Here is a 22249-nt window from a genome sequence, read left to right on the forward strand (position 1 = left end):
AGTCATGAAGTCCTTGCCTATGCCCTGAATGGTATTGCCTAGGTTTTCTTCTAGGATTTGTATGGCACTAGGTCTTATGTTTAAATCTTTAATCCATCTGGAGTTAATTTTTGTATACAAAATCAATGTGTAAAAATCACAAGCATTCCTATACAGCAATAATGAACAGAGAGCCAAATCATGAGTGAACTCCCATTCACAATGGCTACAAAGAGAATAAAACACCTCAGAATACAACTAACAAGGGATATGAAAGACCTCTCCAAGGATAACTGCAAACCACTGCTCAAGGAAATAAGAGAGGACACAAACAGATGGAAAAACATTCCATGCTCATGGTTAGGAAGAATCAATATTGTGAAAACGGACATACTGCCTAAAGTAATGTATAGATTCAGTGCTATCCCCATTAAGCTACCACTGACTTTCTCACAGAACTGAAAAAAAAAAAAAAAAAAAACTTTAAACTTCATATGGAACCAAAAGAGAGCCCACATAGCCAGGATAATTCTAAGCAAAGAGAAGAAAGCTGGAGGCATCATGCTACCTGACTTCAAACTATACTACAAGGCTACAGTAATCAAAACAGCATGGTACTGGTACCAAAACAGAGATATAGCTCAATGCAACAGAGCAAAGGCCTCAGAAGTAACACAGCACATCTACAACCATCTGTCTTTGGAAAACCTGACAAAAACAAGCAATAGGGAAAGGATTCCCTATTTAATAAATGGTTTTGGGGAAACTGGCTAGCTACATGCAGAAAGCGGAAACTGGATCCCTTCCTTACACCTTATACCTGAGTTTTAGAACAACTCCATTGCTGTGCAACTGTGTGAATTTAGGCAAGTCACTGCACCTCTCTGACAATAGTCATAATTTATTGACCGATTGAATGTGTACTCTATATCAGATACTTCCTTAAATACTTTGCCCATGTTATCTCATCTACTATTCCCATTAATGAAACAGATAGGTCTTGCTCCACTATGTGTAGATGAGAAAACTGAGTCTTAAAGAGATAAAGTCATTTTCTAAGACTATATAGTTAGCAAGCAATAGAACTAGGAATAGAACTTAGGACTAGCTATATGCCTTCTCACCTTTTCATCTGTAAAATTAAGGATAAGCTGTGCTTCTTGAACTTTTCTACTATGAGTTCCATGAAGGCAGGAATCTGTATTAGTTTTGCTCACTGATATATCCCAAGCACTAAGACCAGTGCCTAGCACAGAGTAGATACTCAGTAAATATTTGTTTAATTAAAGTACCTGCAGAAGAGTTGGAATTCATGATTTCCTGAGCTCTGAATGTGACTTTCAAAATTACCATCGACAAGTGGAAATTTTTTAGAAGTCTCATATTTTAACTTAAAACTTTATATGGTCTTTATATTCTATATTATGTGTTTTAACTTTGAAACTATTTTTCAATCATTTTAGCTATTCAACCTGTTCTCTGGTAAGAGGGCGCCTAACTTTAATTCCCTTTTCCTCATCAAAACTTCAAGTAAAATCGGTGTTCTTGGAAGTTTTGACATATTTATCCTATGTCTCCTGGTACACCTGGCACACCTTGCATACCACCATGAGCACATGTACCCAGAAGCATGGATCTAAATGGTCTCTAATGTTCTCACTGTTTCTTAAAATGCTACTCTTTCAGAATGGAACACAATACAGTAAATACAAGTAAACAGTAAGACATAGAGTAGAACCTCATTGTTATGGACTTATGATTTTACCTGTTCAGTCTAAAATTGCTTTAGGTTTACTGGCTGCTCAAATTGGCTTGTTTTAAGCCTGTAGAAAAGTAAAAGCCCTAGATTTTTCTTTATGAACTACTGTAAACCAAGTACTCTTCATCTCATGCTGGCATATTTTTTAATCCATATGCAAGAGTTTATATTTCTACCCTAATAAAACCAATCATTAATTTCAGTTAATCATTCCAGGCTGTTGAGAGCTTTATTGAACCCATCTGTGTCACCTACAGTAGTAGCTATTTATCCCTGATGGAAAATTTACTGATACTCATCCCTGTGTTCATCCATAGCATTTATAAAAAATAAAGAGGACAAGACAGAGCTTTAGAGCATGCTATTAGACACCTTCATGTGGGCCACAGACACTCATGGCCAAGAGGGAAGGCATGGCCCCACTAAAATAACACATCATAATCCATGCAAGAGTATGAGATATCTTCATATTTTTCAAAAGAAAATGAATTGGCTTTAAAGAACTAGGCACATTTAACTTAAATGACAAGTAATCATTCATCAACATGCTAGATTCTATTGACCAATTACCTATAAATTTGCCTATCTGCAGCTTCATTCAGTCTATAAGATACAGAAAAAAAAATGCTGATTACATGTACTTCTAAAACCAAAGTATCTGATAAACAACTCTAATAGTGTGTTTTTCTTAAATGAGGCTATAATGGCATTTTTTGTATGCCAGTACTCTTTTATTGCTTTCTAACATTTAAAAAACAGGCTTTTTTTCTGGAAAATTCACTTCTTGGGTATAAAGATTCTAGAATTTACATTTTCTCCATATCTGAAAATTAGGATCACTTTTATTTCTCTGTTGCAGCTGTGGTCAGAACTCCCCATTCATATGTCCTCAGTCTTCCCTGAAGGTCACTTCTGTCATATCTGCCACAGGGCATTCTCTGGTACGAGAAAGTCTGCTAGACACATCATCAGGTTAGGATTTTTCCCAGGGCATCATAATGAGGAATTCAGTTTGGTCAATAAGCACCCCTGCTGACTTTCCCTCTGTGAGACAATTCTGAGACTTATTCTGTACTCTCTCAGAAGGACTTCAGATGAAATGAGCAAAGCTTCCAATAGGAATAATTCACTAACAGATGCAGCTTCGTTTGCTTTCCTCCCTTCCAGTCTCATTCCTTTATTCCCACCTTGCGTTTTCTGGGATCACTTCCCAAAAATCTACTTGCACTCAAATTTTTATCTCTGAATCTGATTTGGGGAGAATCAAAGCTGACACAATCTCCAATCTCCTGTACGTCTCCAATGTCTGATCTTTCTGAAACCACTAAAATTGTTTCCCAATCATATCAACTGTTGTTTCACTACCCATGGACGCAATCCACTTCCACTTGTGCTTACAGACTAGAAATTATTGACAACCTAGGTGTGAGTGCTTTCTTACCACTGCTCCATCTCTCATGTGCCTTGATGTCCCTCGATCATGTTTATTCTACCCTTTACAGTATGAAAGTCATTCTTTTCATTGGACAAAAGGAAAACAAAACAAAAGCTAAGCATTATTGTCTTTTTCTCTCTCAAGACACATCAAGGTCATATTCAAAGTCTTCAAATAAAGAACTTGAGGTCAATAAAATCCAGTGCTAAGACTGGAAAATACCCAACTAATTAGTTGAAGAGTTAAATTAACCATCTACATGATAGTTATTATCTATCTATCTATAAGATATCAAGAAAGTAGGCAGAGACGTTGAGAGGAATATGCTAAGTCTGAGTAAAATGACTGGTCCTCCCGGCAATCCTGCCAGATTAGCACATTACATCAAAAGTGATCACGCTACGGTCAAGAACATCAGCTTTAGGAAATGTAACACCAAAGGCTCCTTCTTTGAATCTGCTGCAATGTAGATCTATTCAAAATGTGCCTGGCAATAAGCTTCACTAAGCCTCGGTAAGCAACAGAGTTCCCACAACAGAGTTTGTGCGGTAGCTCCAAAGGCAGATTCAGAGAGAAGTCGTTGCAGAATTGTTTGCCTTTCAAGAGGCCTTTTTGGGCTGAACGCAAAAATGTTCACTATCAACACATCACACGTGATATTGTGCACCCATTTATCATAACCTTTTTTTTAAAACAAATGTGCTGTTTAAATGATTTATTCCTTTTTACAGACTAGTAGAGCAATCACTTTTAGAAAACAACTACTAAAATAGCTGAGTTTAAGAAAATGTGCTTCCTATTATATTTTCTTTCATTAAAGTGAGTCAGAAGTACTGCTGCTGTTTGAGTGTAATTGTTTAACAAATTTATTCTGAAAGAAAAACACTTCAGAAAACACAGTAAGTGGGAAAAAAATCTTGCTAATAATGTCCCATTTTCCTTCCTCCAACTCAGTAAGCCCGTGGTAATTAGGAGATGATAATCTAGAGACAGAGACACCTTGGTTGCCCGATCATTTACTAGCTTTGTGACCTTAAGAGAATCAGTCAATCTTTTTGAGACCCAGTTTTCTCCTTTTCTAAATGGATTTTTTAAAGGTGAAAAGAGATGGCATGTTTATGATGCCTGACGTATAGCTGGTCTTCAAAAGTAATTGGTGGTAAGTGGAGTAAGAATTGGAACAGCAGCAGCTGTACCCAGAGACAACTCGGGATTCCCGGCCACTGCTCTAGTGCTCCTGAAAGTTTTATTCCCTGGTTCGCCCACAAATTTGGAAGATTTCTTATTAGCTTTAATTTCCTGGGTTCTTGTTGCGAGACATGATAGTGGTACCTTGTAGTTCCCTCTTGCATTTGGAGGTTATAGATGAGGATTTTTTTTTTTTTTTTTAAAGATGGGATTTCACCATGATGGCCAGGTTGGTCTTGAACTCCTGACCTCAGGTGATCCACCCACCCCAGCCTCCCAAAGTGCTAGGATTACAGGCGTGAGCCACCGCGCCTGGCCTTTTTTTTTTTTTTTTTTTTTTTTTTGAGACAGAGTCTCACTCTGTCACCAGGCGCCAGGCTGGAGTGCAGTGGCGCTATCTTGGCTCTCTGCAACCTCCGCCTCCCAGGTTCAAGCAATTCTCCTGCCTCAGCCTCCTGAGTAGCTGGGACTACAGGTGTGTACCACCACGCCCAGCTAATTTTTGTATTTTTTAGTAGAGACGGGGTTTCACCATGTTGACCAGGATGGTCTCCATCTCTTGACCTCGTGATCCATCCACCTCGGCCTCCCAAAGTGCTGGGACTACAGGCTGAACCACCGCGCCCAACCTAGATGGGGATTTTTAAGGAATGGTCACGTTCAAAGCCTATTTGTCTCCCAAACATGTCCGTGAGATGTTGTAGGCCTTTTCTCGGCTTACTTGGCATGTACATAACTGCAGATAGCAGCAGTGTGAAGTTGCTGGGTCACTGGTTTTTGGTCACGTTCTCTAGGTGACGTATTAGGCATTTTTGCCCACTGTTAGTCCTCCATTCTCACCCTGGTAGTCTGCAAGCTTCATGATGACAGAAACTGCCTCTGACTTGTTCACTTCCATACCCTAGCTGGTAGCACTCAACAGAAACATGTTGAACAAATAACTAAAGAAAGAATAAATTTAGTGGTTGCCACTTCCCACCTCAAAAGAAAGAAATAAAGGTCTTTCATTTCTAAATGTACCTTACACAAATGAAGTTTTTATGCACACGTAGGGACTCTGGGTCAAGGACCATATCACCTAATCCCATTTGTGAGACTGCTGTCCTAATAACGCCATCATACGTATATGTAATGTATTATTCATGCAGATGTTTTCCTCCTTATAACATAGGACAAAAAAAAAACAACACTGTCTCTCCTGGAAAAGTCTACTCAGGGCATGAACTTGTCCACTAAATACTGTTTATGTGTGTGTCAATTCCTGTTTAATTTTATTACTTATTCAAAGTCTCATTGAAGTAGAATTTGTTTTCAATATAAACTCTCGTGATGTGGTTATTTTCTAACAATACTAAATGTTAACAAATAAAAACGTATCTTGTATGACATACACAACGTTTGAGAAACTGGGTGATGCCGAGACATGTGACCATTCTAAAACAAGAACTTAACGGTCAGTAGACTGTTTTACTTTCCAACCACATTACTGGATAGTAAAACACATTGTCAAAAAGCACTTCTTTGAAAGGGCATTTCTTTTGTTCGTTTTCCTACTTTACTGTAAGGCTGATTAGCCATGACAATTAGCATAGATGTAGGTCCTAAAAGAAATAGGATTAACTGAAATGAAACCATCTCATGTCATCATCATAAAAATGAAACATGAGACACAGCACAGCCAAAATGCTGTACTTCCGCATGCTCACAGCCACCAAATATATCTTTTGACACATGTCAGGGTGATAAACATTTTATGGGCTGGTAGATTTCTCTTTTTTATTTTGTGAGAAAACTTGCAGAAATGGCACTTTAATGCAGAAGACAATCTACATGTATAAATTTTAGACACTTCAAGGAAAACATTCAGATACTCTAAGAGAATTCATAGACAAAAAAAAATCTCAGTATGGCAAAATTCAAAATTTATAACAAAAAAATCAGCATGGAATCTTATTTCTGGACTACATGGACATTGCTGTACCACTCTTAAAGCAAACCAGAATTTCTCATCCACAGTCAAAAACCACAGATAGATCCTCAACATGTAGCAGAAGCATTTCCACACACTGGTTTCTACGGCCTAGTCTGTGCAGAAATCATCCACACGTACTTTCAAGCACATAAGTATGTACTTTCAAGGACTTCGTGTACTTGAAATAAGTGACAACTTGTCATTTGGCACTTTGAATCCCTGCAGTTCTTTAAAGGGCTTCTCTTTATGGGGTGTGTAATCAGTTACCTCAGATCATGTATGTTTTGATTAATGAACGCATTGGATTTTTGAAGGAAATAAACAGCAAAAGACAGTGTTGCACTTGTTGCAGAAGTCCTGACTACCCTCGTGAGAATAAGTTTCTTTTATTATTATCATTATTATACTTTAAGTTCTGAAATACATGTGCAGAATGTGCAGGTTTGTTACACAGGTATACACGTGCCATAGTGGTTTGCTGCATCCATCAACCCGTCATCTACGTTACGTATTTCTTAGTTCTATTCCTCCCCTAGCCATCTGCCCCACAACGGCCCTGGTGTGTGCTGTTCCCCTCCCTGTTTCCATGTGTTCTTATTGTCCAACTCCCACTTATGAGTGAGAACATGCAGTGTTTGTTTTCTGTTCCTGTGTTAGTTTGCTAAGAATGAGGGTTTCCAGCTTAATCCATGTCCCTGCAAAGGACGTGAACTCATCCTTTTTTATGGCTGCACAGTATTCCATGGTGTATATGTGCCACGTTTTTTTTTTTTATCTAGTCTATCAAAGATGTGCAGTAGGGTTGGTTTCAAGTCTTTGCTATTGTGAACAGTGATGCAATAAACATACGTGTGCATGTATCTTTATAGTAGAATGATTTATAATCCTTTAGGTATATACCCAGTAATGGGATTGCTGGGTCATATGGTATTTCTAGTTCTAGATCCTTGAGGAATCACCACATTGTCTTCCACAATGGTTGAACTAATGTACACTCCCGCGAACAGTATAAAAGCATTCCTATTTCTCCACATCCTCATCAGCATCTGTTTTTTCCTGACTTTCTAAAGATCACCATTCTAACTGGCATGAAATCGTATCTCATTATGGTTTTGAATTGCATTTCTCTAATAAGTCAGTAAAACTGATCACTGGAATCTTCTGAAATGAAGTATTTTTAGTAAATTTCCCCAGATTTATCCATCATTAGAGTAACAGGCTCAACAGGTAATTTAGACTGTCCTGCCTTCATTCTGCATTCTTTCTGAATAGCAAGTAATCCTTCTTGAAACAACCTTCTCAGGTGAGGAGAAGATTGTAGTTATAGCACCATGAACAATGTTTTTCATTAAAATAATCAAGAATTAGAATAGTTCACAATGACCTAAGGGCATAATGTCACATCTCATAGATTAGGCTAAGACAGGGAAAGATGTTAATGATCAAAGTAGTGCCATTTTATGAATTCTCAAACCATATTGGTATTTTGTGCTCATACAATTTTTTTTTCTTTCAGTTCAAGAAATCTATTGTTCTGTGCTCTGTGGTATTTTTAAAGCTATATAAAATGAGAAATTAATTTTGGCTATTTGCCTCTAGATCAAGATGAAAGTTCAAAAAACTATATTTAACTTCCATGCATGCAAAACACTTTTTTTCTAAAGAGAAAAACATTGTTAATGATGCTATAACTACAATCTTCTCACTTGAGAAGGTCATTTCAGAAGGATTACTTGCTATTCAAAAGGAATACAGAATGAAGGCAGAACAGTCTAAATTACCTCTTGAGTGCATTACTCTAATGATGGATAAATCTGGGGAAATTTACTAAAAAAAAACTTTATTTCAGGAAATTCCAATGATTAGGTTTACAGACTCATCAATGCCCTAATTATTCAATATACACACTCATTACCAACTCCCACTCCTGCTCCATTTCTACTGGGAATAATCTCTGGAATAATCTCTGTCACCAATTTGGTTAGTAGTTTCACTGTCTTGTTTTTAGAACATTTCCCAAAACCATCACATTTTAGAGAAATTGTATTGGTTTCAAAAAGATAAGATAAAATTTTGAGAAGATCAAATTTTAGGAAATTGGGCATCAATACAGCACCACCAGTACACTGCTTTCATTAGCCATACTTTTGAAAATTTTTGGTAAGACCCTGAAACCCTATGGGGTCCCATGTTTTATTTTACTGACTGGTTGAGATAGCCTGTGTCCATCAAGTGAAGGAAACTACCAAAGTCATCAGCCTGTGTGCTAACAGACAGGGAGTGTATCACTAACCCCATTTATGACTTGCACCAATATTTAACCCTTTTGGTCTTATCACGGTAAAATTAAGCAGTTTAACTAAATGATTTCTAATGTCATTCTTTGTAGTACTTAAGACTAATAGCTACTAGGAGGATTCTTATCAACAATTTCTTAATGTGACAACTAATTTTTCTATGAATATTTTTAAAGATTATTAAAGCAAGAGAATAGTCAAATATTTGCATATATATTAAAGAAAACTTTGGAAGTCTGAATTAATGAACAGGGCTTGGGAGGAAGTATTGTTATCTATGGAAAAAGGGAAGTGTGTATTCTCTTTATTTCATCTTCTGAATGTAAGAATGTTTATAACATGAATATATGAATGTGGCAATGAAAATAGTTAAACTAACTTCTAATTTTCAGCTCTGAGTTAGGAGCTTGGAGATCACCACTCTTGTCTGGACAACAAATGAAAAGTTGAAGTACAAAATCAACAACTCTTCCTGGATGTGTAAGAGAGATGAGGACACAGGGCCAACTTGTGCCCCCAAATTTAGAGAGACAGAGAAGTGAACACAGGGAGTTGTAGCTTACCAGAGTAGACTCACAAGCAGAAACCACTCTGAGAATCACAAAATACAGTTCTGTTTACATCCTCTTCCTGGCTTTTGACTCACTAATATTCAATTTACTGTGTACCACTGTGTCAATCTTTTTGGCCCACAGCCATAAACTACTTTCTTTATGGGGGAAAGATAAATAATAATAAACACCCACAAGTGTAGTATATATTTAAGAGAAAAAAATGTTTCTATACATTTTATTTTCAATAACTTCATTTTTTACAGGTAGCCATAAACTCTGCTCAAGGGTGATACCAAGCCAGCAAGTTTTAGGAGCCATGTTGTTACCTTAACTATGGCTACAAACACACACACACACACACACACACACACACACACACACACAAACACCCCTCTCATCATAACCACTACCACTGTGCTGAGTGCACAATTTGGAACATAAAATGCCAAATTCTATTAAATATAAGAAAGCTAAAAAGCAAATAGGAGAGAAATTCATTTAAAAGAATAAGCCACAATAAACAAAACATGATAAAATGTTTTAATGGGACTTTAACAGTATAATCTGAACCAATATACTTAATTTTGGTGTTGAAGATTTTATTCATTCAGTCAAAAAAATCTATGGAATTTTAATTTGATTTTTTTTTTTTTTTGAGACAGAGTCTTGTTCTGTTACCCAGGCTGGAGTGCAGTGGCATAATCTCAGGTCACTCCAACCTCTACCTCCTAGGTTCATGCAATTCTCACCCTCAGCCTCCTGAGTAGCTGGGACTACAGGTGCTCACCACCATGCCTGGCTAATTTTCCTTTTTTTTAGTAGAGACAGGGTTTCACCATGTTGGCTAGGCTGGTCTCCAACTCCTGGCCTCAGGGGATCTGCCCACCTCGGCCTCCCAAACTGATGGGATTATAGGTATGAGCCACTGCACCTGGCTGAGATCTACCTTTTTTATGGAGGCATTTAGTGCTATGAACTTTCCTCTTAACACTGCTTTTGCTATATTCTACAGGTTTTGGTATGTTGTGGTTATATGGTCATTTGTTTCCAAAAATTTTATTTCTGCCTAATTTCATTGTTTGCCTGAAAGTCATTCAGGAGCAAGTTGTTTAGTTGCCACATACTTATGTAGTTTTAAAAGTTCCTCTTGGTACAGATTTCTTTCTTTTTTTAAAAAAAACTTATTTGGAGCATTTTTTAAAATTGCATTTTAGGTTTTGGGGTACATGTGAAGAACATGCAAGATTGTTGCATAGGTACACACATGGCAGTGTGGTTTGCTGCCTTCCTTCCCCTCACCTGTATTTTGTTCCATTGTGGTCTGAGAAGATGCTTGATATGATTTACATTTTTTTAATTTATTGAGACCAAGCATTTGATCAATTTTTGATAATCTCCCATGCACAGATGAGAAAAATGTACATTCTATGGTTGTTAGATGGAATGTTCTGCAGATGTCTATTAGGTCTATTCAATCAAAAGTCCAATTTAAGCCCAGAGTTTCCTTGTTAGTTTTCTGTTCAATTATCTGTCTAGTGCTGTCAGTAGAATGTTGACATCCCCAACCATTATTGTATGGCTGTCTGTTGCTTATGTCTAGTCATACTTGTTTTATAAACCTGGGTGCTTTGCTGTTGGGTGCATATATATTTAGGATATTTCAATCTTCTTGTTGAATTAAACCATTTAACTTCCTTTGTCTTTTTAAAAAAATTTTGTTGGTTTAAAATCTGTTTTATCTGATATGAGAATTGCAACCCCTATTCTTTTTTGTTTTCCTTTTGCACAATACGCTTTTATTTACCCCTTAACTTAGAGCTTACAGGTGTCATTACACATTATGTGGGTCTCTTAAAGAGAGTAGATGGTTGGGTTTTGTTGTTGTTGTTGTTGTTGTTTAACCAGTTTGAAAATCTACATATTTTAAGTGAAGGATTTGGGCTATTTAAGTTCAAGGTTAATATTGATATGTGAGTTGTCATAGTGTTGTTAACTAGTTGTTTTGTATTCATCATTGCGTAATTGCTTTATAAGATCTGTGAACTCTGTACTTTTTGTGCTTTTATGATTGCAAATGTTGTACTTTCGTTTCCATGTTTAGAACTCTTTGAGCATTTCTGGTAGGGCTGGTGTATTAGTCTGTTCTTACACTGCCATAAAGATATGACCCAAGACTGGATAATTCATAAACAAAGAAGGTTTAACTGACTCACAGTTCCACCTGGCTGGGGAGGCCTCAGGGTACTTGCAATCATGGTGTAAGGGGAAGCAGGCAACTTCTTAACAAGGCAGTAGGAGAGAGTATGAGCCTGCGAAGGAACTGTCAAACACATAAAACCATCAGATCTTGTGAGAACTCACTCACTATCACAAGAAGAGCACAGCCAAAACCACTCCCAAGATCCAATCACCTCCCACTAGGTCCCTCCCTCAAAACATGGGCAATGTGGAAATTACAATTTGTGGTGAGATTTGGGTGAAGACACTGCCAAACCATATTAACCAGTGTAGTGGTAACAAATTCCTTTAGCATTTGCTTGTCTGAGAAAAACTTTATTTCCCCTTCATTTATCAAGCTACATTTGGCAAGATGTAAATGTTTTGGCTGGCATTATTTTTCTTTAGGAAGGCTAAAAGTAGGCTCCCAATCTCTTCTGGGTTGTAAGCTTTCTGCTGAAAAGTCTGATGTTAATCTGATGGGATTGCCTTTACAGGTAATTTAATACTTTGCTCTAGCTGCCTTTAAGATTTTTTCTTTAACATTGACCTGGGATAGTCTGATGACTATATCCTTTGGTGATGTTCTTCTATAGTGTCTCGCATGTGTTCTCTGAATTTTTTGTATTCAGATGTCTACCTCTTTAGCAAGATGAGGGAAATTTTTCTCAATTATTTTCTCCAATATGTTTTCCAAATGGTTTACTTTTTCTGCTTCTCTCTCAAGAATGCCCGTAAGCCATAGTTTTAGTCACTTTCCATAATCCCATGTTTCCTGAAGGCTTTGTTCATTTTTTTAAATTCTTTTTATTTGTGTTTGACTGAGTTAATTCAAAAGACTGGGCTACACTTTCTGAAATTATTTATTCTGTTTGTTTTAGTCTATTTTTTAAGGCTTCCATTGTGTTTTGATATTTCTTTAGTGAATGTATCAATTTCATAAGTTCTACATGGTTTCCTTTTAAATATAGCTATCTCACCTTTCATATCCTGAATCATTTTTCTGGTTTCTTTGTGTAAGTTTTCAACTTTCTCTTGGGTCTCATTGAGCTTCCTTGTAATACGTATTTTGAATTCTTTATCTGTCATTTTGGAATTTTTGTTTTGGTTAGAATTGTTAGAGAGCTACTGTGATCTTTTGGAAGTGTCAAAACTATGTACTGCAGTAGTTCTTGCACTGATTCCTTCTCATCTGAAGAAGCTGTCACTTCCTATTTTGGAATTTTCTACCATTTGGATGGGATATTTTTATTTTTTATTCTTTTTTCCCTTGTGGGTATGACTGCAATGTTGTTTCTGGGTGATTTCAGGGAGCCAATGCTGTGTTTGTGTTTCTTGGCTGTGGATAGCTTTTATATGGTGGTTTTCTCAAATGCTGCTTGTTGCGGCAATGTATTAAATGTATGAACCAATACACTATTTCCTGCAGGGTTGAGAGTACATAGGTCTCCAGAAGTTTTTCTCGTATGTTGGCACTATGTCTTTCAGAGAGCAAGTTTTTTATTCAGTCTCCAGTCCAGTATGTGGGAATTAAGAGTAAGAGCCAGCTCATCCTCAGGTAGCCTAATAATGAGTGCTGGCACACAACCTGACAGGGGGTAGGTGGGGGAGATTATCATAATATGTGATGAAGTCTTGGAGGAAGGGTCAGGGGAATCTGTACCATCTCATCATCCTGGACAGGCAGAAATGCCATTCACTTTCCTATCACCAGCTCATGACCTTCAGTTCAATGAGATATTGTCCTTTGATTCCCAGCCATAGTGAGACAGGGGACTGCAGGAATACCCCTCTGATGGCTAACACCAACATGGGTTCAGGGTAGCACCTCTTCCCCCAGTCCAGGAGCAGATAACCCTGCTTTTCTGTTTCCCACTGCTAGAATGTTGCTATTCTCTGTAGAGAGAGCAGGAGATAGGCCCTGCCCTTTGTGAAAGATCCTGCGATATGGGCTCACTTTTAGTGTTGGTGTAGCCACCACAAAAAGTGCTGAAAAAGCTTTTTCCAAATGCATATATGCTGGCCCCCATCTGGGAGAGACTGCAGTATCCATAAGAGTAGACGGGGAAGTGGGAGATGACTTCCATTCTCAGCTGCTGGTACCATTCCCTTCAATGATCTGTACAATGCCTGCATTTTCTTTGTTCTAAGGTGAGTTTTGGTAGGCCACACTCCTCCTTCACCTAGGGGAAGCCCATGCTGAGAGCTAGACCTCCCAGGATCCCACAGTTCCCCAGGTGAAGCTCAGGAAAGCCAGTCACTAAAAATTTTTAACAATGGTGTTGTTTCACTAAATATAGATATGCAGCTGCATAAAGACATAAGTGTAAGAAGTGGATTTCTGAAACTGTATTATGTCTCAATTAAGGTGCCTATTGCTGAAGCCCACTGTTAGCAATGATTCTACCAGAACTACATCATGAGTCCTCTGAAGATGCTCATTCTTAGCAGACAAGCATCCCAAGTGCTGAGAATGACTAGGATTTCCATTGGCTCTAAGGGCTCCAAGAGATGGTTAAGCCTGCTATTTGAGCCTGGGTTTCAAAGAAAAAGAGAGATTCCTGCTCTTCTTTTACTTTGTCTAGTTTAGCCAATACCTAATTACCCAGTTGGGACATGAAGTATGTGAAGCCCAGTCCTATAGCAACAGGTATGTGAGATGCAAAGCAAGGCAGACCTCTCCCTAGGTCTCCAGTTCTGTGATAACAAAGGATAAACTGGAAAATGTAACATGGCACAGGTTTTCCTGCCTGTTGACTTAAGAATCAGGAAGATTGGTGAGTTTATTATTGTCTAGTGTGCATCCAACATACATATGAGGATGTACAGCCACATTATTGGTTGGTTGAGGCTAAGAAGTTGATGAAAACGAAGAGTAGAATAATTCCTAGCACCAACCATATTTCTATTAAGTTGAATAAACATTGTCAAGAGGAAGTTCTGCATAACTCTTTAAGTAGATTTTCTATTTTTTCATTGCTATTATTATATGGATGGTTTCATATGAGTCATTTTCACACAGCTGGATTCCAGATTGTTAGGGGCAAAGAGGCTTACAACTCTTTCTGACCAAAATATGATCTAGTTACAATATGTAGCATATACTAGCTATCCAATAAGTTTAAACATTTTTAATTGAATGAAATCTCAGTTTTCTTTAAAATCTACCTCAAAATACACCTGGGTATTGCTCTTTTTTAAATCACTTCTCATCTGTTCTTTTAACATTTTTCTTGTATGTTTCACCGTAATAACTTGAATTTACTTTAGTTTTCTGTTACATATCTGAAGGTTCTTGTCTATCAGATCTTGTCATCTTAAATTATCATAAAGAATATACATTTTAAAGACAGAGAATATATCTTCTTTTTTTCTATAACCCATTCGTTTAGGTAAGACCCTTCTCTTAAAAGATGACAAAGTTTGCAGAGTATAAAACTAATTGGCAACCCCCCTTCCTCATTCTAACCCTACACTTCCAGTCCTGCATCCCTGTTCTTAAACAATTCTGCTTGCCATGGTTCACTTTTCTAATAATGGGCACTGAATTCCAACTGGGCTAACCTGAAGCTTTCCCCTTAAATTTTTGGTTTTATTACTAGAGAGAGTTTTTATTTAATACAAAACCTGAGAGATGTAAACATAAATGTTCCACGTGACCAAGTTTCCAGCCACAACAATGACATGGTCTAAAGACTTAAGCCAACACACAAAAAGTCAAATAATGAAATGCTAACAAAAAAATCCTGAGAGCATTCGACTCCTTAGCTGCCATCTTCTCTCAGGTCCAGTTAAGTCCCTGACATTCCTGTAATTAGTTTTTTCATTCATTGAATAGTCAGTGAGCACCTACTATATGCAAGGCACTTTGCTAAGCATTGGAGATATAACCATGATCAAGACAAATTTGATCCTTACCCTCACAGAGTTTGTGAGCCATTAAATCTCCTCCCTCTCACCAATGTCACCACATTTTTGCTAAAATTAGTTTGAATGGCACCCAAAATAATTCTAACTTATGCTACATTATGAGATAAACTTCTGTGGACTAACCTGTGAAATTAATCATTATCTTATTTTATAACAAAAATCTACTTTCTAAACAAGTGAGTTTTCAAAAATTTTGAATCCTGATTTATGCCCAAATTGCTTAAAGTTCTCCTAGAGAAAACTAGAACACCAATTTCTAACTTGCTCAAGGCCTAAGCCATCACAAATTTTGTTTTTACTAATTGTCAAAAAAAATCCATTGTTTATGTATAATGTGATACGACACATAGTTTTGCTTCAAGCAATTCTATTTTATTTCCATACACAAACTATTCAGGAAACTAATATAGGATTTAATTCTTTTTCCTACTTGGGCTCTTTTAAAATAAAACATAAAAATGCTATGCCTGTAGGTTATATTAGATCATATTTCCAAGGCCCTCCTACATCTGAAGATGATGATAATAATAATGATGTCTGTTTTTACTATATCATAATGTTAGGCAAGGAAAACTGGTTCATCTTTTACAGCATAACCTTTCCAAAGTCAGACATGAGGAAGTCATTGACTTGCTTACTATTTCTTTAGAATCCCATTGCCTACAAGATAAAGTTTCAACCCTTTTCAGTGGCCTAATGTCATTTTGCCTAGCCATTGCCTTCCTTTTTAGCCTCCTCTCATTCTATTCAGCCATCTTCACTCATTCTTTATACATCATTTGTCAACTTTACCTTGGCCACACTGAGCCTATTAGTTTCAACAAACTCACAGTAGTAACTCTTTCACATCCAAGCAAATTGACAACTGTTTTTTCTCCTTGCAGTAACATTCCTCCATTCTTGAAGGTCTGGAGTACTGAGATTCAAATATCCATCCTTCCATAAGCCATCTCATTGGTATATCAAGAAAAATTCATTTATCCTATTTAGCCATTAATGGACTTTCATCACAATTATCATGGAACTTATTCTATTGTATTAGCTCTTGTCTACTGTATTAGGCTGGGTGTCCTTGAGGGGAAGAACTGTGTTTTGCTTTGTTGAGGCATGCCCAGAGTGCTTCTTTAAGAAGGACCCCAAATTACTCATTCTAATGGGGTGGGTCCTTTCAGCCAGAGCTTCTGGCCACCTCTACCCATGTTCTACAACAGTTTTAGTTTTCTCCCTGGAATGGAGTGCCTGGTGGTGTGGGGCAGGCTGCTACCTTGGCTGTTCGGGCATCTTAGCTGGTCCAGCCTGTGGGCTTTGGAAAACGCTAACTAATGGGGAAAGGATCCTCAACACAGCACAGCTGCTCTACCAAAAAGCGGCCAGACTGTTTCTTTAAGCAGGTCCCTGACCTTATTCCTCCTTACTGGGTAAGCCCTCCTAACTGGGGATTCTAGCCACCTCCAAGAGGCACATTCAGACTGACAACAGGTCAGTACTCCCCTGGGATGGAGCTTCCAGAGGAAAGAGCAGGTTGCCATCTTTGCTGTTTTGCAGCCTTCACTGGTGATACCTCCAGGTACTGGATAAACTGAGGTGACTAGGGTGTAGAGTGGATGCCGGCAAACCCCAGCAGCCCTATGGAAAAGTGGCCAGATTGTTAAAAGAAAAACAAATGAACATAAAATACAACACAACAACAAAAGCCATGAAAACCCCATCCAAAGGTCAGCAACCTCAAAGATCAAAGGTAGATAAGCCACAAAGCTGAGAAAGAATCAATGAAGAAATGCTGAAGACTCAAAAGACCAAAGTGTCCCTTTTTCTCCATATGGCTACAACAACTTTCTAGCAAGGGCTCAGAACTGGGCTGAGGCTGAGATGGCAGAAATGACTGCAATAGGCTTCAGAATGTGAATAAAAATGAAGTTTGCTGATCTAAAGAAGCATGATGTAACTCAATGAAAAGAAAACTCTGCAAGCCAGATGGGATTGTGGGTCAATATTCAACATTCTCAAAGAAAAGAATTCCCAACCCAGAATTTCATATCTGGCCAAACTATGCTTCGCAAGCAAAAGAGAAATAAGATCCTTTTCAGACAAGCAAATACTAAGGGAATTCGTTACCATCAGACCTGCCTTACAAAAGCTCCTGAAGGAAGTTCTAAATATTGAGAGAAAAAACTATTACCAGCCACTACAAAACACACTGAAGAACATAGTGACACTATGAAGCAACCACATAAACAAGTCTGCAAAATAGCCAGCTAACACCATGATGACAGAATCAAATCCACATATAACAATATTAACCTTAAATGTAAATGGGCTAAATGTCCCAATTAAAAGACACAAAATAGCAAGCTGTGTAAAGAACCAAGACATATATATAGGTATGCTGTCTTCAAGAGACCCATTTCACATGCAAAGACACATATAGGCTCAAAATCAAGGGATGGAGGACATTTATTAAGCAAATAGAAAACAGAAAAATCATGGGTTGCAATCCTAGTTTCTGACAAAACAGACTTTAAAACCAACATAGATCAAAAAAGACCAAGAGGGGCATTACATAATGGTAAAGGATTCAATTCAACAAGAGCTAACTAACCTAAATATATATACAAGCAGTAAGGAGCATCCAGATTCATAAAGTAAGTTCTTACAAACATTTCAAGAGACTTAGACTCCCACACAATAATAGTGGGAGACTTTAACACTCCACTGACAATATTAGACAGACCACTGAAACAGAAAATGAGCAAAGATACTTAGGTCCAGAACTCAGCTCTGGATCAAGTGGACCTGATGTATATCTGCAGAACTTTCCATGCCAAAACAACAAAATATGCAGTTTTTTTATTGCTACATGGCACTACTTTAAAATTGATCACATAATCAGAAGTAAGATACTCCTCAGCAAATGTCAAATAACTAAAATCACAACAGTCTCTTGGATCACAGTACAATCAAATTAGAACTCAAAATAAGGAAATTCACTCAAAACCATACAACTATATGTAAATTGAAGAATGTGCTCCTGAATGACTTTTGGGTAAATAATGAAATTAAGGCAGAAATCAAGAAGTTGCTTGAAACTAATGAGAACAAAGAAACAATGTACCAGAATCTCTGGAATGCAGCTAAAGCAGTGTTAAGAGGGAAATGTATAGCACTAACTGTTCACATCAAAAAGCTAGACAAATATCAGGTTAACAACCTAACACCACAACTGAAGGAACTAGAGAACCAAGAGTAAACAAACCCCAAAGCTAGAAGACAAGAAACACCAAGATCAGAGCTGAACTGAAAGAGATAAAGACAAGACAATCCCTTTTAAAAAATGAACAAATCCAGGAGCTGGTGTTTTGAAAAAATTAATAAAATAGACTGCTAGCTAGACTAATAAAGAAGAAGAAAGAGAAGATTCAAATAAACACAATCAGAAATGAAAATAGGGATATCAATACTGACCCCATAGAAATATAACAACCATCCAAGAATACTATAAGCACCTCTATGCACAGAAACTAGAAAATCTAAAAGAAACAGTTGAATTCCTGGACACATACATCCTCCCAAGACTGAATCAGAAAGGAACTGATTCCCTGAATAGACCAATAAGGAGTTCTTAAATTGAGGCGGTAATAAATAGACTACAAACAAAACTAAGCCCAACAGATGGATTCACAACTGAATTCTAACAAAGGTACAAAGAAGAGCTGGTACGATTTCTACTGAAACTCTTCCAAAAAATTTAGGAAGAGGGACTCCTCCCTAACTCATTCTATAAAATCAGCATCATCCTGATACCAAAACCAGGCAGAGACACAACAAAAAAGAAAACTTCAGGCCAATATCCTTGATGAACATTGATGCAAAAATCCTTAACAAATAAAGAGAAAGTCAACTACTTTTGTTTGTAGATGACATAATCCTATATCTAGAAAACCCCATCATCTCATTCCAAAAGCTTCTTAAGCTGATAAACAACTTCAGAAAGATCTCAGTGTACAAAATCAATGTGCAAAAATCACTAGCATTCCTACACACCAACAAGAGGCAAGCCAAGAGCCAAATCACAAATGAATTTCCATTCACAATTGCCACACAAAAAAATAAAATGCCTAAGAATACAGCTAAAAAGGGAAGTGAAGGACATCTTCAAGGAGAGCTATAAACCACTGCTCAAAGAAATCAGAGAGGGCACAAACAGATGGAAAAACATTCCATGCTCATGAATAGGAACAAGCAATATCATAAAAATGGCCATACTGCCCAAAGTTATTTATAGATTCAATATTATTCCCATTATTTACCATTGACATTTTTCCCAGAATTAGAAAAAACTATTTTAAAATTCATATGGAACCAAAAAGGAGCCCAAATAGCCAAGGCAATCCTAAGCAAAAAGAACTAAGCTGGAGGCATTTCACTATCCAAGTTCAAACTCTACTATAGGGCTACAGTAACCAAAACAGTATGGTACTTATACAAAAACAAACACATAAACCAATGGAACAGAATAGAGAATGCAGAAATAAGAATACACACATGCAACCATCTGATCTTCAACAAACCTGACAAAAACAAGCAATAGGGAAAGGAATCCCAGTTCAATAAAGTGCTGGGAGAACTAGCTATGCACATGCAGAAAAATGAAACTGGACCCTTTCTTTACACCATATACAAAAATCAACTCAAGATGGAATGAGTACACATGGAGTACTGCACAAGTATCCCTGAACTTAAAATAAAATTTAGAAATAACAAATAAATAAAAAGAAACAAAAAAAACTGTGTTTCATTAATCTTTGAATTACCATTGTCTAACCAAATATCAGATACCTTGGTACCCACTAAAGAGAAGGAAAAAAAAAACAAGAGAATTTTTTGGTGTGATTCCTAATAAGGCAATAGCTAGCTGGCTTATACTATTTTGGATGAGAGTATGGGGCAAATTAAAGTTTAACCAATTGAGATGCAGTGTAGATTTGAAGTGTGACAAACTATCTCCACAGGCCCAGATAGAAATAGAGTCATCATTCTGTCTGAGCTACAACCATAACCATGAGATGTGGAAGGAATCTCTATGATTCTCAAAGATGTAACATCTTATAAGAGATTAAAATACATACACTACTTTCAGATAGTTCAAGTCAATCTTTGGGACTGTGGAAGAATCTCATGATCTTGCATTATTTCTCTATGACTCTCTATAACTAATAATGATGGAAGTAATATTAGTATCTACCATATGTTGTTTGGAGAAGACTAATAAAATAAGTAATTTGTTATATAACATGCAGTAAGTTATTTTTAATGTCAATTATTAGATTGGTGGCATCTAATACTTACAAAATATAAAACTATTTTATGCATACAATATGTTCTTTTTTAAATTTCAGATTCAGGGGGTACATATGGTTGTTTATTACCTGGGCACATGGCATACTGGTGAGGAGTGGGCTTCTAGTGTACCTGTTATGCAAATAGTGAGCACTGTAACTAATAGAAAAATTTTCAACCCTCACCTCCACCTCCTTCTGGAGTCTCCAGCATCTATTTTTCCATCTTTATGTTCATGTGTCCCCATTGTTTAGTTCTCACTCGTAAGTGAGAACGTGTGGTATTTGGTTTTCTGTTTCTGAATTAGTTCAGTTAGGATAATAACCTCCAGCTCCATCTATGTTACTGCAAAGGACCTGGTTTCATTCTTTTTAATGACTACATAGTATTCCACAGTGTGTACGTACCACACAGTCTTTATCCAGTCAGTCATTGACAGACACTTACGTTGGTTCCATGTCTTTGCTATTGTGAACAGTGCTGCAATGAACATAAAAGTACAGGCGCCTTTTTGATATAATAATTCTTTTTCTTTTAAGTAAATACCCAGTAGTGGGATTGCTGGGTCAAGTGGTAGACCAATGTTTAGTTCTTGACAAATATCCACACTGTTTTCCATAGAAGTTGAACTAATTTACAATACCATCAGCAATGTATAAGCATTCCCTTTCGTCTGTATCCATGCTAACCTCTGTTGTGTTTAGACATTTGTATTATAGCCAATCTGACTAGTATAAGATAATATCACATATGGTTTTCATTTGCATTTCTCTGTACATTAGTAATATAGAACATGTTTGTGTTTGTTGGCCAACTGTATTTCTTCTTTTGAGAAATATCTGCTCATGACTTTGACCAGCTTTTAATTGGATTGACAAACATTTTCAAATGGTTCAACTTAATACTAGTTTTGAGATGATTAAACTTTTTAAAATACAAATTAAACTACATTTAGGATTAAACTCATAATAATATCATTCTCTCATTCTTGGATTTATTATAAAATAATAATAAATTTGGGCTCTACCCTGGGGCCCAACAGTATTTGTAAAGAACCCCAGATGATCTCAATGTAGGAATATCTTATACTTCCTTATGTTTAAGAAAACTAGTGCTCCTCTCTCTGTGTCCATGTGTTCTCATTGTTCAACACCCACCTATGAGTGAGAACATGTGGTGTTTGATTTTCTGCTCTTGTGTCAGTTTGCTGAGAATGATGGTTTCCAGGTTCATCCATGTCCCTACAAAGGACATGAACTCATCGTTTTTTATGGCTACATAATATTCCATGGTGTATATGTGCCACATTTTTGTTGTCCAGTCTATCTTCGATGGGCATTTGGATTGGTTCCAGGTCTTTGCTATTGTAAACAGTGCTGCAATGAACATTCATGTACATGTGTCCTTATAGTAGAATGATTTATAATCCTTTGGATATATACCCAGTAATGGGATTGCTGAGTCAAATAGAATTTCTATTTCTAGGTCCTTGAGGAATCACCACATTGTCTTCCACAATGGTTGAACTAATTTACACTCCCACCAATGGTGTAAAAGTGTTCCTATTTCTCCACATCCTAG

General features: G+C 37.1%; 1 long non-coding RNA gene across 2 annotated transcripts in view; it reads right to left on the bottom strand.

The window, feature by feature from the left end:
- The window catches only part of LOC141580309 (uncharacterized), a 770493-nt gene that overhangs the window by 613563 nt on the left and 134681 nt on the right, over positions 1 to 22249 (bottom strand). The window contains exon 1 of one of the 2 annotated variants that reach the window (XR_012512515.1): positions 11398 to 11608. The exons of the other annotated variant lie outside the window; for it this stretch is intronic. This is a non-coding gene — a long non-coding RNA (uncharacterized LOC141580309). Of the gene's footprint in view, positions 1 to 11397; positions 11609 to 22249 lie in introns of those variants that run through there. 2 annotated transcript variants of the gene reach the window in all.

The sequence above is a fragment of the Saimiri boliviensis genome, chromosome 1 (genome assembly GCF_048565385.1).
Source record: "Saimiri boliviensis isolate mSaiBol1 chromosome 1, mSaiBol1.pri, whole genome shotgun sequence".
Lineage (NCBI taxonomy): Eukaryota > Metazoa > Chordata > Mammalia > Primates > Cebidae > Saimiri > Saimiri boliviensis.